Source organism: Muntiacus reevesi, chromosome 2 (assembly GCF_963930625.1).
Source record: "Muntiacus reevesi chromosome 2, mMunRee1.1, whole genome shotgun sequence".
NCBI lineage: Eukaryota > Metazoa > Chordata > Mammalia > Artiodactyla > Cervidae > Muntiacus > Muntiacus reevesi.
In genome coordinates, this window is record NC_089250.1 from 245,332,179 (window position 1) to 245,345,976 (window position 13,798).

Genomic DNA, 13,798 nt, shown 5'->3' on the forward strand with positions numbered 1-13,798 from the left:
GCGACTGAAGTTGGGCTCCAGGGACGCACAGCCAATCAGGGAGGGCGGCAGAGGAAAGCTGGGGAGGGCTCCAGGGCCCCTCTTTCCTCCTTCGCCCAAATCCGCTCCAGCTGGTCGGGCTGGGCCGTGGCCCAGGAGGCTTGAGAGGTGGGTAGGGGGGAAAGCATCGCCCAAGTGGGGGAGGCAATCGGGAACTGTTCCCCCTCACTCCACCACCCCACGTTCCAAAGATCCCTCCACGTCGGCGGCTTCTGCCCTGCCCCCTCTCTCCATCCCTAGCAAACTCTGCTAAGGGTGCGGATGGTGAAACCTGGAGGAGGGCGACTTTGGACCTGGGAAGAGCCACGTCTCCTTCTCTCCCAGGTCTCCCTCCCGCACCCATCTCTAAAGCCTAGTGTGCGTTAGGGGAACGGGGCCGGGGAGTGGGGCCAGGATCGCTTAGCCAGCGTCGGCCCAGCCCCCGCCCCAGGTAGGTACAGTGGCCCCCGCCCGCACGAAGGGTCACTTGTTGCCTCAGGCCCCTTCGCTGCGCCCCCCACCCCAGGCTCCGTGGAGAGTGCGGTTCTGCGCGAGACCCGGCCTAAGGACTCAGGGCCCGCATCCTTCCTGAGTCCCGTACTGTGCCCCTCTAAGAAGACTCCTTGGAAGAAGGGGCCCCGGGCCTGCTTCCTGCCATTGCGGAGTCGCCAGGAGAAAACGCTGGCCGGGCCCGGGCTTCGGAATCACGCCAGGGACTGGGCGGGGCGCTCTTGCTTCGGGGAACAATGCTGGGGCCCGCACACGCTGCCGTCCCTAGGGAGAAAGGGGGACCCCTGGCCGGAACAAGTTTCTCGGGTGGGAGGTGGGGGAAAAAGCAGAGGCGGAGGGAAGATGAAGCAGCAAAAGGATAACTGGAATCCCAGGAGGGACCGCGAAGAGGGCCGAAAAGGAGGGACGGGCTCGCCAGGAATGGGGAGGGGGCGAGAGGGATGCAGTCGGGCCGAGGAATTAACATTAAAAGAGGTAGAAAAAGGAAGAGAACGCCTCGGACAGCGCGCGAACGGGGAACTGAATTGGAGAGGTGGCGGGACCCAGGGGGGCGACCAAAGCCCGCCCCCGGGCCCCTCGCCCCGGGCTCCCGGAGTCCGCGAAGCACACGGAGCCCCGGCGTCCGCACGCGGCGCCCGGGACGCGCGCGGGGGCGGGCGGCGGGGCGGGGCCATCCGGGTACCACGCCCCCGCCCCCCGCGGGCTTCTCGGCGATTCTGGGATCCCGGAGGCGCGGCAAGCCGCCGCCGCCCGCGTCCAGGGCAGAGCCGCCGAGTCCTTCGCCCTCCGTGTCCCGGTGGCCCTTGAACTGCTGGTTCCTGGGCTGGGGGTGAGGCCGCTGAGTTTGCCGTTTCTCCTTTCTTTTGCTCTTAAGTGCACCCCCCCACACACCCTTTACTTCCCGAAGGTCGCGAGGAGACAGGGCTCTGGGCGCCGGGCACCCACTCTCGCCGCACACGTGCCCGCGCGAGGCCGAGGAGGCGGAACGCTTTCGCGGGAGCGCGGTGAGCGGGCCGCGGTGTCCCACGGAGCCCCTTCCACACCCTGCCTGCGTCCTCTCTCAGCGTCTCTGGTCCTGTCCGTTCACCTTCCACTTCTAAGCCCTAAAACCTGGAGTGTCGCCTCGGCCTCGGCCCAGGTCCCCGCCCTCTAACGGGGCAGAGCGCGGTGATGGGGGCTCTGAGTGCCCCGGGAGGAGGGAAGGGGGCCCCGCTCTCCCTCAGAGATACTCGCGTTCGGCTCTTTGTCTCCTGACGGTGGTCTGAATTTTCTCATGCTTTCCACGTAAGTGTAAGTGGGAGCAGGAAGGGAACGTGAAGGACTCTACGGTCTAATTGCAGGTATACAAAAATGTCGAGGATCATTCATGATGGTTCGGACGAGACTTGATCCGTGAGAAAAGTCACTATTTCCGTTTTGGAGGCACAGCCAAGGATGGGCCTCGTCACATGTGACCTGACGTTATCCGGAGTATATCCTTTGCCTTTGTTTCAGAATTCAGTTCGTCAGGTGACAGCAGTTTGGTGGTGGTAGTGAGATTTTTTTTTAGACCAGGGGTCCCAGACCCCCTGACCCGTTACGGTCCATGGCCTGTTAGGAACCAGGCGGCAGAGCAGGGGGTGAGCAGCGGACTGGGACTGGCGAGAGAGCCAAGCTTAGTCTGCGGCTTCACGGTCTCTCCAACCAGTCCCTGCCCTCGCTGACCACCCCCCTCCCGCCCCCCGCCGTGGAAATCTGTTCCACAAAACCGGCTCTGGTGCCACAGAGGTTTCGGACACTTCTGTGAATGATAACATCATTAGATTTTAAAAAGTATGTTAAAAGTATGTTTAAGTATGTTAATCTATCGTTTGGTAGATTTCTACTCACATTGCACACCCGAATCAGATGGAACTCCGTGTATAAGGGCTGTCAGTATTCCTTTGCACAAACCAGCAGTTTTATGCCTGGGTGTCTACTTAAGACAACTAGAAACTATTGCTAGCCCACACACAATGTACCTGAAAAACAGAATTAGCCATTATAGCCAAAAGCTGGAAACTGTCCAAGCGTCCATCTACTAGTGAGTGAATAAATAAAATGTGGTATATCCATATAATGGAATAGTATTTGGCATTAAAAAGAAAATGAATACAGGTGTATGTTACAACATGAATGAACCTAGAAAACATGTTAAGAGCCAGAGGCAGAAGCCATATATTTTCTGATTCCATTTATATGAAATGTTCCAAAAAGGAAAATTTATAATAGAGACAGAAAGCAGATCAGTTGTTATCCCGAGGGTGTGAATAAAAATTGATGAAAATGGGCTTGAGGGAACTGTGTTGGATGATGAAAATGTTCTAAAATTGGATGATGATGATGGTTGCACAAATCTATACATTTACTAAAATTCGTTGAGTCACAATCAAAAAGAAAGACAAAAATTTTATTTTACACCTTTATTCCCAGAGCATCTATGACCTGCAGCTGAGCCTCAGGGGGAAACTTTTTGCAAGGCAGTTTTATAGGAAGAAAAAAAAAAAAAAAAAAGCTAGTTCTTGTGGAAAGATAACCATGCTTCTATTCAGCAAGTTCTATTTTGGCAAATGCTTTGGAGAATTTTATAAGTGTTAAAGCAAGTTAATTCCCCCCTTTCACTCTTAAGTGATTAATTCCTGAGAACCAGAGTTAGGCATTCCAGTTCGTGACATTTTAAACACACCTACACATAGGCACAGTACAAAGTGCACATTTCCGAGGGGATTTTTTTTATGACTATGTTAGGTTCTGTCTTAGAAATCCATATCGAGCTCTTGGGTGGAGTACTGTGTGATTACAGTTTGGATTAAAAAAGGAAAAGAGAAAAAAAAACACCTCTTTTTTGACAGTTTAAATTAAAAGGTTCGGTTCATCCAGGCAGTCGAAAGTTTGGGTGTTTATCTTAACTTGCCTCACCTTTTCTTCACCTTGTTCTTCACGGGAGGAAGCCAGGGTTCATAGTTGCTCTGGAGGCAGGATTAAACAGTCCCCTCTGCTTCCTGACTGTTCCCATCCAGACAGAGATGAGGCTCAAATGGGCCTTTTCTTGTCTTTGTCCTTGTCAGCAAGAAGCTGATAATTTCCTGTTGGTTCCTTCATCAAAGGTACCAGGCTCCATCCCTTTGATGTGTCGGTCCTCAGACTCTGAAGATAGCCAGATCCCGCTGAGTCAGTTCCTTGTTTTCACTTAGAAGCCCTAGGCTACCCCAGGCCTTCTCAAAGCTTCCTGCTCTAGAGACAGCCTTTGGTAAATGGTATAAAAAGAGGCAAGATCCAAATAGGGAGATGGCGTTATCACGTGGTGGTAGGCTCCCATTATGCCTTCCCCAGGCAGAGAAGAGTATGCTGAGGAAGATTGAACAGGTATGCCTTTTCTGAACCAGACGTTTCAGATGGAGATTCTCACAGCTGAGGCCACAGAGATAGGTGGGGAGACTGCAGGCCTTGGATCTGAGTCTGATTCTTGGTTTTGCTGCTTACTAGTAAGTTTCTGTGAGATTCCGTTTACAGTTCCATAAAATAGGGTTTGGTATCTGTGCCTGGATTGTTGCAGGGATTAAACGTGCCCATATACCTATGGCAGTGAGCACTGTGCTTCAAGCAGAGGCTCAATAGATGAAAATTAGTAATTATTATTATTAATTATGAGGTCTGATTATTATCATACCTTAAATCACCTGGGCAAGAAAAAAGTCATATTATAGTTATGAATTATAACAGTGTGGAGTTTCATCTTATCATAAATGATACTAGTAATAAAACTTTTGGTCAAGAATATTTATCAGTTCGGAATTTACTGACACTGTGAGGCCTGTCATGGGTCATATAGAATTAGATGTGCCAACCTTGGGGGCAGAGGCCCTGGATTCATGTCCTAGATCTGCAGATTCACTGAATCACCTTGGGTAAATCATTCTCTTTCTCTGAGCCTTAGTTTCCATAGATGTAAATGAGAACTTATCCAACGTAAGTTCTGACCAGGATCCTTCCAGAGCGGAAAGTCAGACTGTTGAGAATCCCCGTGGACAGAGGAGCCTAGCAGGCTTCAGCTCACGGGGTCGCAAAGACTTAGACAAGATTAAGCGGCTTAGCACAGCACAGCACATGAAAATTAAAAGGGGCTTCCCTAATGGCGCCGCCAGGGAAGCCCCAGATGGTAAAGAACCTGCCTACAATATAGGACATCTCTTAGATGCAATTCCTCTTTCCGCCACTAGGAGCAGTCAGACAATCGTCTCGGGCTAAGCCCTGACTGCAGGCATTCCCTGTCTCTGGAGCAAACCCTCTAACTCTGCCAGCAGTGCTTCGTTTTCTTTCCCTCTCACCTAGACTGTAAGTTCCCTCAGGGCAGGTATGATAGTTTTCGGTTTTGTTTATATCCCCAGCATCTAATGCATTAAAAATCCAATCAATTATTTGATTCATTGATAATGTTAAGCAGTATTTTTTACTAAGGCCGATCTATCAGTCAAATATTAGGATATGAATGACCCCAGCATTCAGTGGCTTAAAATAACAATTACATATTTTCATACATCTGTGGGTTGGCTGCGGTTGCCTGGTCTAGATTGGGCTGAGCTGTGGCAACTCTGCTTAGCTTCCTGTATTTCTCATCCTCCTCCTTGGGGCTATCTTGGGCGTACTCTCCTGGTGATGGCAACTGCACAAGACATCAAGCAGAATTATGCATAATGTCTTCAGGTATAGGCTTATAACTGGAAACTATCTTTCCTATCTCATTTTGTTGGCCAAAGCACACCATTTGGCCCGACTGAAAGCTAAGGGGTGGGGAAATATAATCTGATTTTTTAAAGGAAGAAACTTGAGAAGTTGCATAACAAAGAGTCTCAATTCAGAGAAAGGTAAAGAGTTGGGGCATTAATGCCTTCTCCTGTAAGTAAACCCAGATTTCCATCATGCCACCATCCTGGGTCATCTTGGGTTGTCAGGACCCATGGGTTATAGCCTATAATCATGAATACAGTAGTCTAGAGGAGACAGAATATCTCCTCTACAGAATACAACATTAGAGGAGACAAAATCCGAAGTAGATTGCAGTATCCTACCAAACTGTTGTAACTATGTCCCCTTTATTCTGAGGTTCAAGTTGGAAAGGAAGAAAGCAAGTAGAAATAATAATAATATTAATCACACACTTATATATAAAACTAGAAATTCTCAAAGTTCAGTTCAGTTGCTCAGTCATGTCCGACTCTTTGTGACCCCATGAATCGCAACATGCCAGGCCTCCCTGTCCATCACCAACTCCTGGAGCTTACTCAAACTCACATCCATCAGTCGGTGATGCCATCCAGCCATCTCATCCTCTGTCGTCCCCTTCTCCTCCTGCCCCCAATCCCTCCCAGCATCAGAGTCTTTTCCAATGAGTCAGCTCTTCACATGAGGTGGCCAAAGTATTGGAGTTTCAGCTTCAACATCAATCCTTCCAATGAGCACCCAGGACTGATCTCCTTTAGGATGAACTGGTTGAATCTCCTTGCAGTCCAAGGGACTCTCAAGAGTCTTCTCCAACACCACAGTTCAAATTCTCAAATAACATTCCTTCAAATTATGTATTATTATCCTTATTTTACAGATGAGAGAATTGAGGCAAGAAAATTACATATATTGCTCAATGTAAGTGCAACTGGTAAATAATGGGGCTGGAATTCCAACCTATGTACATTTGACTTGCAAGCTTGCCCTTTCAGTGGAGGAGCTCAGGCAGCAGTTTCTAATCTTGCTATCTTTGCGGGGTTGGGGGGAAGAGAGAGAAGTTCTTGCCTCTACACCCAAGACAGAGTACATCCTTTGGATCCCTAGGCACAGTGCCTGGAACACAATAGGTGCGCAAAGTATTTTTATGAAAGGGTAACAGATGAAAGAGTGACAGGAAGTAAGAGAAAGAGGAAGGGAAGATCGATTAAAGGGGAGAAAAGACAAGAGGAAGAAAAAGAGGATATAAGAGATGATGTAAGTATGTTGATCAAGTTGGGAAAACCACAGTTTTCCATCATGGGCAGAAATGTGTGGATTCTGAGGGCCTTTAGTCCCTGCCCCTACTCATGCTGAGAACAATGGCCCCATCCCTGCCTCTATGCCACAGCCTAGAGGCTGCAGCCTGAGCCAACCCTCAAGTATTTTGCTGATCTACCAGTCTGCCTTGACCAATCAAGACACACTCATTTTCTTGTCCATAGGCAGTTGTACTTCAGATTCAAGACACTTATACTTCCTCTGCCTGAAGCACCCTTGCCGCTTTTCATGGTTTGCTCCCTCATTTTGCCTGTTTACTCGGGATTTACCTGGCTGTCTTATCAGCAGAAGCACCCATTTTATCGACTAATTTATTGTAGGCTACCCACTTTTTATCCCTTTAGACTGCTTTATTCTTGTTTATAACATTTATTTACATGACATCATGTTACATATTTTGATTTACCTGCTTTTATTGGCTATCTTGCTCCACCAGGAGACAAACTTCAGGAGGGCAAAGTACTTGTTCACTCCTCTCTCGTTCTGTCTTGTTCAGTCCTATGTCTGGAGCATCTAATACTGTGCCAGACATATGGTAAGCACTCAGTAAATATTTGCAGAATGAATACATGAATAATGTATGGATGAAAAATGCTAACGGAATGGATGAATCCCCAAACCAAGAGCAAATGAATCATCTGCTTGAATTTAAACGTGGTGCAAGTGTCCCTTGTTTACAAAACGAATTTAATGATGCCAATTATTCACACTACAAAATGATTCTTCAGTTTACCAAAGGTTTCATTTGAAAGCTAGTTAAAATAGCTTACTCATTTAGTGATTTTAAAAATATAATCCAATGTACAAAGTAGTGGTGTACAGACACCTTTTCTAGAACATATAAATTTCTTAAAATGAATTGCAGGTATGCATAATGACGGTTCTGATTCTGATTTCTAATTCTGGTTTGTTTGTTGTGTGGACAAAGATTGGTTTATTAAAACTCCTCACAGAGGGCTATTTCAGTGTTCATATGTGCATACATTTACATTACTTTTTAAGCTTGTGAATAGGTGCATTTAAATACCTTTGTGCTCCTGAAGAACCACTGGAAGTGTTCTCAAGATTGGTACTTTGCAAATCAGCTGACTTTGCAAACAGTCTAAGGTTGGTTTAGGCTACAGGATCTGAGAGTTCTGGGGTCCAATTTGCATGAACGTTGAAACGTTGGCTATCAGGGCTGGAAAGGGGAAGGCAGAAATGATCCTTAAATGGAGAAGTCTTAAAAAAAACTTTCTCGAGTGTCCTCGGCTTAAGATAGATGAACGTACGCAGCACAGACTGAGTATTTCAGTGCTTTAGCTCCTTGTTGTGTGTGTTTCCCCTTCCCTATTCAATTGCCCCTCTGGTGCCTAAGAGATAATAGTGATGTTTCTGTCGAGCACAGGTGGGTCACAATAGAATGCAGTATTTTACACAGGTGGCTCAAGAGCCTTCTTCTTGGAAACACTATTTCAGAGAAGTTTCTCTATTCTGATTGACAGTCACTTTACTCCTGGGTCTTAAGCCATGATGGAGTCCCCATTGCAAAGAATATTGTTCTGGGCAGGGGTAGAATTGAAGAATAAACTTTTAGTAGCTATTCATTCAATGCCTGTTAAGTACTTTAATTTCAGTCTTTACAACTGTTCTTCAGAGTAAGTATTCTTATGCCCATTTTATAGGTAAGAACAGGGAAGCTAGGAAAATTGAACTACTTACTCAAAGTCAAATAGTTTGCTAATAAATGAATAATTAAATGTGATTTAATTGCTCAAAGTCTACAAGAGAATATAACTGGGAACTAATTTATATGGGAGAGGTGGGAAAGAGAGGTGAGTGGAGGCCTCCTTAATGGTATTCTTTTCAAGCTGAGAATTAAAATATGCAGATGGGCTAGTTAGGATTAGTGTAGGGAGAGACTGTTCCTGGAAGGCATAGACTACAGAAGGCATTGAGGGAGGATGGAATTTGGAGGTTTTGAGGACCTAAAAAATATCTGTAAAACTAATGTTTAATGAGCTTTGAGGAAATATAGAGATAGATGACCCAGGGTGTCGCAGGACAGGGAGAGAATCCTGAATTGTATCTCAAATGCACTGGGCAGTTGTTGATTTGTTTTTACTTAAGTAGATGTGATCTGATTGTATTAGTTAATGAAGAGCATTTTTGGCTGCTAGTGGATGAGACAGAGGGGATGCATGGGTCTTTTCAAATTAATGTTTTCATTTGCTTTGGATATATACCCAGGAGTGGAATTGCTGGATCCTGCGGTCATATCATAGTTCCATTGTTAACATTTTGAGCAACCGCCGTACTGTTTTCCATAGTGGCTGCTCCAGTTCACATTCCCACCAACAGTGCACAAGGGTTCCCTTTTCTCCACATGTTTTTTACCACTTTTCATGTCTTGTCTTTTTGTTGAAAGTCATTCTGACAGATATGAGGTGATATTTCATTTGCATTTCCCTGATGATTAGTAATGTTGAGGTTCTTTTCATGTGAACCCCAATGTTCATACCATTGTATACAATAACCAGGGTATGGAAGCAACTTGTGTCCATTGACAGGTTAATGAATAAGGAAGATGTGAGATGTACACACACCTGAAATATTACTCAGCCATAAAAAATAATGAAATTTTGCCACTTGCAAATGGATGGGCCAGAGATTATTATGCTTAGTGAAATAAGTTAGAGAAAGACAAGTACCGTATGTTTTCACTTATATGTGGAATCTAAACAAAAGAAAACAAATGAACATAACAAAACAGAAAGAGACTCGCAGATGCAGAGAGCAAGCTAGTGGTTATCAGTGGAGAAAGGAGTAGGGGAAGGGGCAAGATAGAGGAAGGGGATTTAGAAATACAAACTACTAGGTTTAAATTAAATAAGATACCAGAATATACTGTGCCACACAGCAAATATAGCCAATCTTTTATAATAACTTTATATGAAATATGATCCATAAAAATGTTGAATTGTTATATTGTTACACCTGAAGCTAGTATAATATTGTAAGTCAACTATGTTTCAGTAAAGAAAAGTAAAGAATGGATGCATTCAGATTGTTGCAGTTTACCTGTTGACAGGGGTTGCTGGCTTGGACGAAGGCCATGGTGCAAGTTCTAGGTGTGTTTTGGATTGGAAGCAGGGCTTTGTGTTCAATTGGCTGTGGCAGGTGAGAGAACTCCCATGAATCATCCTCATGAGACTAACTCAAGCAGTTGGATAAAGGTGCTTATTATTGACCAGGAAGAATCTGGAGAATAACCAGGTGTATAAATTTGGGGACAGGTATAGGAGGTAAGGTGCCCCAAGCTGCAGTTTTATGAGACCATTTTGGGCCCTAGGCTGCTCACTTTCCAGTACCCACAAATACCCTCCTGAGTCAGGAAGACAATGTCACCTGATGGTTAATGAGTTAAAAAGAGAAACCCCTTAGCTCTGAGCACACTCTGACTTTGGACAAATGCTTGCCCTGCTCTGAGCCACTTCTTGTCTCGGAGGAGTTTGGCCAAAAGACCTCTACATTTCCATTTCCCGGTAAAAGCCTGTGACTTCTGAATATGTTCACTCCAGGCACGGTTTTTCAAAAGTATGTCCAAAGAATATTTTTATAGTGATTCTGTGTCAGTCAAGAGTCCTGTCCTGAGACACAGGTGAAATAGGACACAGCAGTGGTAATGGCCAGAGGACACTCAGGGGCATTCAGTCCACTCCAGAGCTCAGGGCAAAGGTTGGCCGGCTCCCCTGATGTTGCCACTCATGGCCATTTGTCAACAATCCCTTGCTGTTCATGGCCTCCAAAGATTTTTACTTGTTCACTTTCTCACCTGAAGTGTCCATGCCATTACTCATCTCCTTCTCTGTTACTGGCAGGGGGAGAGCAGAATTCCATGGCACAGACAATGTACTTAGACACGGAGCTGCCTAAGTCTGAATCCTAGTTGTAACCCTTACTCACTGTTGGCAGATATTTTCCTGCATGACTCTCATTTTCCACATCTGTAAAATGGTAATAACATCCGTACCTCCTGCAGAGAATTGTTGAGTTAGAAAGGTGATAAATCAGAGTGCCTGGAATACAGTCAATACACAGTGAATGTTTCTTTCTTCCCCTCTCTTCTCCCCTCATCTCACTCCTACTTCTCATTATCTTTTGTTTCTCAGAATTGAACTAAGACATCAAACATTTCAGGAAGATATTTCCTGACCTTTCCTTTCCCACAGAGTCTTGTCTCTAATTTGATCTCGCCACAGTGTATCATATCCCCTATGCTCGTCTGTCCCACTGACATCCCTTTGTAGGAGACGTCTAGAGACCAACTCTCACTGATACTTCATCACTGTCTCTCAAGCACACAGGCATACAGTAGGTGTTCAATAATTGTTTGCTAACATTTAGTGCAAAAGAGGCTGTTTAAGGAAGGCATCCTCAAAGAGAGATGATGACCAAAGAGGAGGGAGAAAAAAATCACCTACACCCGCTTCTTTAAAGAGATTTTGGCATAGAATATGAAGGGAAAATAGCGTAAAAGTGGAATCCATTAACTGGCCCCAATTGCATTAGTAGTTCTCTGCTATGTGGCGTACAATCATCATTTAGTCTTCAGTACAAGCAGTTCTTGATTGACTAAGAAATGTTTGTCAGAAGAAGCAAAATTTATGGTGTGTATTTGCAGTCTGATTTGCTCTCCGTCTATAGCTTTGCTTATATCTATGGAAAAATAGCAAAATGCACCCAGACAGTCTTAATTTCTTTAAGTCAGTTGAGTCACAGCAGCAGACGTTGGAAGATGTGCTGTAAAATACTCAGTCATCAGATAAAACAGTTTGGGATGTGGCAGATGTATAAAATGAAGTAGGATTATTTTTTCTAGCTAAAAGCTTGCATATTTACAAAAGATTCTGGTGGAACAAATAGAGATTTAGCCAGACCAGCACTTTTAAGTAGGTGTGATTTCAAAGCAGAAAGGCAACTGAAAATAGCAGCCGTCCTTTCCATCCCCTTCCTAATAACCCTGTTTCTCACCCGCATGCCCAGCACCTAATAATTGCTTTTCCGCAATAAACGTCTTCTCCTTTCCTTTTGTTAACAGCGTGGCTGTTGGAATACTTATACATTTCATTTGGCCTGTGTCTGTCTTAAATATCAAGTCATAAGTGAGCAGGAGTAGCAGCAGCATCCTAAGTAGTTACTAGAAGGGAGGTGCCTTCCCTATATTATTGCTGAGCATAATTACACTCATTTTACGCATGAGGAGGTTGTATGCCAGGTGGTAAGCTGTATGTCCAAGTTGGTACAGCTTAGACATTGTGGAGCTTGGGTGTCTCCCTAGAGCTTTCTCGTTCCAGTACACCCTGGTATTTCTCAGATGTAAGCTGACAAGCTTTCTGTCTGCTGAGGTGATAACTTCCTGTAACTGGACATTGAACATCTTCTAATGTATCTGTATCCTGAAGCCAAATGCACGGAAACCTGTTCAACTCGGCCCATGTCCGCATGCGCATAGCATCGTCTGCTTTGCATTTATTCCTCCTGCCGCTTAGAAAATGTGCACCCTTTCATACTCTTAATTCCAGTTTATTCTTTGGAAATTTCATGCTCAAGTGTCCTACCCCCCAGAAATATTTTCCTGAAACCCCTTGCCCCTGTTTCTCCCCTGCTCCTGGTGTAAACTCAGCATTCTTCCTCTGTGTGCTGTCCACCCCCCATGTGCCTAATTCCCAAGATCTTCCTCCACACACGATGAGGTTGTGTCCCCCACAGCCTGTTCCAGCTTCAAAGTAGTGTAAGTCAAAAATGCTTGTAATAAATAACCTTCCCCGGTGGCTCAGATGGTAAAGAATCTGCCTGCAATGCAGGGGACCTGGGTTCAATCTCTGGGTTGGGAAGATCCCCTCGAGAAGGGAATGGGCAACCCAGTCCAGTATCCTTGCTTGGGAAATCCCATGGACAGAGAAGCTTGGTGGGCTGCAGTCCATGGGGGTCGCAAAAGTCAGACACAACTGAGCAACTAACACTTTCACTTCAACCCAACCTACAGAACATCATAACTGAGCCTAGCCTACCTTACACATTTAGCCTGCGGCTGGGTAAAATCATTTACCGCAAAGCTTATTTTATAATAAAATGTTGACTATCTCTAATTTATTGAATGCTGTGCTGAAAGTGAAGCGCAGAATGGGTCGGTGCAGAATGACGGTGGTGTATTGGTCATTGAGGCTGCTTTCCGGTGGCCGACTGCGAGCTGAGACTCGCTGCCTGCCCAGTGTCACAGGGGACCGTCAGACCATATGTCAGTAACCCTAGAAAATGTCAAAAGCTAAGAATTCCAGGTACAGTTTCTACTGAATGTGTACTATTTTTGCACCATTGTAAAGTCAAAAAACTGTAAGTTGGGGACAGTATTCAGTAGTTGACCCATCATTAAAAATAATTTCTCCCAGGCTCTTATTTCTTTAAGGGCAGAGGCCATATTTTATATGTAGTTTAAGGATACATATTCCCAGGTACATGCATATCTCTGGAACTTGTCGCAGACTTTGACAAATAGTCTGTATCTATACATGTAAAGATATAATAAGGATAGGTGTCATTCACCTATATTCACCTGACCCATGTAAGCAGTTTAGGTGGAAACTCATTTAAATGTCATAATATGCATATGAGATTAAAACTGTTTAACAAGGATTATTCTTAGCAGGAGAGGGAGAGAGAGCAAGAAATATGTACACAAATTTATATGTAAATTATATATATATATATATATATGTGTGTGTGTTTATATGTAAATACACATACACATATAAACTTATCAGTACAAACACACACATATCACAGGTCTGGATGTTTTACTTAATCACACACTCAGTAAGATTCAACATACAGAGTCTGTCAGTTTATTTAGCCACATTGATACACACACAGTGCAGATCACAGGTGGTTCTCTGCTCTCTGTGTTCTCCTGTAGACTGTGTCAGATTGGGCAGCACACTGCCAGTCAGGACACTGAAGGGCCTGGGATGCAAACTGCATGGAGAGATGATCTGAGCACGGATTGTTTGGAGAAGAGAATGCTCTGGGGGAACACGATCACTTTGTTCAGATATCTAAAGCGCTGTCAGGAACAAGAGTGATTGGATTCATCTTGGTTGGCCCCGGGGGGTACAAAACTGGAACTAATGGACAGAAACCTCAGGGAGGGAGAGAGAGTGCTGCTCCGTCTAAG